Here is a 2,829-nt window from a genome sequence, read left to right as displayed (position 1 = left end):
GCATGCTGTTCCAGACGACTGTGTGATCACGCTCTCCGTAGCCGACGTGAGTAAGACCTTTAAACAGGCCAACATACACAAGGTTGCGGGGCCAGATGGATTACCAGACGTGTGCTCCGGGCATGTGCTGGACCAACTGGCAGGTTCTTCACTGACATTTTCAACATGTCCCTGATTGAGTCTGTAATACCAACATGCTTCAAGCAGACCACCATAGTCCTGTGCCCAAGAACACAAAGGCAACCTGCCTAAATGACTACAGACCCGAAGCACTCACGTCCGTAGCCATGAAGTGCTTTGAAAGGTGGTAATGGCTCACATTCAACACCATTATCCCAGAAACCTAGACCCACTTCAATTTGCATACCACAGACCTGAAACAGGATCCACAGAATTGATTGCCACTCCTCGTAGATATGGGCACGTTTTCACGACTGGCCGTATTTCCCAGCATCGTGAGACAGATAGAGAGAGAGAACCTGCTCCTGAAGAAATGCCTAGTAGACATTAACAAGACTCCCAGGGAGAGACGGTTTTACAACACGAGCATGAACGTACCCTCAAAAGCTCGAATGCACTGAGAGCTAAGGGATCCTGGGACTAAAGACCACCTCCCCTCTGCACTGGATCCTGGGACCTTCCTGACGGAGTCACCCCCAGGTTATAGGAGGTACCCGAGAGGGTGGCGAAATGAGAGAAGGAGAGAGAGAGGAGAGAGATGAAGATGATAGAAAAGAGGAACCGCGGGACGGGAAAAGTACGTAGAAACCGTGAGAGATGTGTGAGTTGGAGTTCGAAGGCCCTGGATAACATCCTAGACCAAAGCCCGCGCTGCACGTAGCTAGGGAGAGAGATCGTCTCCAAGACGAGCGAGAGAGAGCCAGAGAGAGAGGAGAGAGAGGAGAGAGAGAGAAAGGAGGAGAGAGGATAGAGAGATGAGAGATGGAGAGAGAGAGAGGGAGAGAGCAGAGAGAGAGAGGAAGAGACGAGAGAGAGAGAGAGAGAGAGACGAGAGAGAGACGAGAGAAGAGAAGAGAGAGAGAGAGAGAGAAGAGAATGAGAAGAGAGAGAGATGAGAGAAAATTAGAGAGCATACTTAAATTCCACACAGGGCCACCGGAGAAGGACAGGAGAAATACACCAGGATATACAGACTGACCCTAGACCCCCCGACACATAAACTACTGCCAGATAAATACTGAGGGCTGGAGACAGGACGGGGTCGGGAACAACTGTGGCTCTCTCTCCCATCCGACGATACCCCCGACAGGGCCAAACAGTAGGATAGAGACCCCACCCACTTTGCCAAAGCACAGGCCCCCACAACCACGTAGAGGGATATCTTCAACACCAACTTACTATCCTGAGACAAGGACCGAGTTCTCCAGTATCTCCAATCTCAGTGGAGTGCGCGGGAGGGGGTAGATCCAGGAATTTTGGGAAAGTCCTGTAAGAAAGGAGATCGCGTCTCTTTCCCTCCACACTGCCGGGAAACCCTTGAGAAGTCTCAAATTCGAAGTGCCTTGGAAATGATTCATAAATAATCAAATTTCCCTCTGTAAGTTTAGCGATGGAGGTCTTCCAACTTCTTGTATTTTTGTCCACTCCTCACGGACGTCCAGGATGGGCAAGCCTGGTGGTCAGCATGGTTCTTTTCTAACTTTGTCACTTGGTCCCTTTGTGACTACTTGATGGTCTTTCGTGGAGTTAATCGAACCGTACATCAATTTTGCTGAGGGTTCAGAAAGTGTCTCTTGGATTTATTCTTTGTTATACCCTTGTCCATTCTCCATTCTGAACCATTGCTGGGGTTCTTCCCGAGCTAGCATCCGCCAAGAGGCCGTGAAGGGCTCTCAGAGTAGGGTGCATTTTTCCATGCCTCGTGCATGATGGCTTTGACATATTTGGCATATGTGTGTGTTTTGGCGATACAATAAATGTTTTAACTTTCCAACTCACTATTACACGAAACAGTTAAACAATGTCAAAATGCCTTAAAAACGTGTTTGAAATTCGAGGACACTACGCAGATGCCGTCTTGAGAGCTTGCGCCATTGGCGGAAAGTTCCCTCTCATATCATTCATTCTTAACAGTCATCGTCCATACTTGTTGTTCTTTCTACTGTTGTTCTTCTCCATTTCGATGCACAACACATTGGAGGGACACGTTTCACATGTAGTGGGTGTACTTTCCATGGTATTACAGATTTCCTTATATAACATAAATGACTACATAACTAACAAAAACAACGATTAGTGTTCTTTAGAATCACCTCTGACCATTCCCCACAGTTTATGTTTAGACTAATTGTTCCAGTCAGTTTGCTTCTGTAACGTTGTTAGGATGTTCGTCGGGAAAAAAGTATCTGGAAACAAAGCAAAAGGGCGTGGAGTTGTTAACCCCCACCAGTTCCCATCTCCCCCTCTGCGGGTGAGAGGCGGGCGGCAGCGTAGCCTTAGTGTGGTAGAGCGTTGGTACTAGTAACCTGAGAAGGTTGCAAAGGATCGAATCCCGAGGCTGACAAGGTACAAAGCTGTGTCGTTCTGGCGCCCATTGAACAAGGGCAGTTTAACCTACTGTTCCTAGGCCGTCAATGAAACGAAGAAATTTATGTTCTTACACAAAGCCTATCCCCCCTCAGGAAATTAAAAATATTTGGCATGGGTCCTGAGATCCTCAAAAGGTTCTACAGCTGCAACATCGAGAGCATCCTGACTGGTTGCATCACTGCCTGGTGTTGGGGATGAATCAGAATTAGTTGGGTAACATAGATAAGATGTTATTTTCATCATATGCTTGTGAGATACTTGTCATTAGAATGGTTCCCT

Source organism: Salvelinus sp. IW2-2015, linkage group LG20 (assembly GCF_002910315.2).
Source record: "Salvelinus sp. IW2-2015 linkage group LG20, ASM291031v2, whole genome shotgun sequence".
Lineage (NCBI taxonomy): Eukaryota > Metazoa > Chordata > Actinopteri > Salmoniformes > Salmonidae > Salvelinus > Salvelinus sp. IW2-2015.
Note: the sequence above shows the minus strand (reverse complement) of the source record.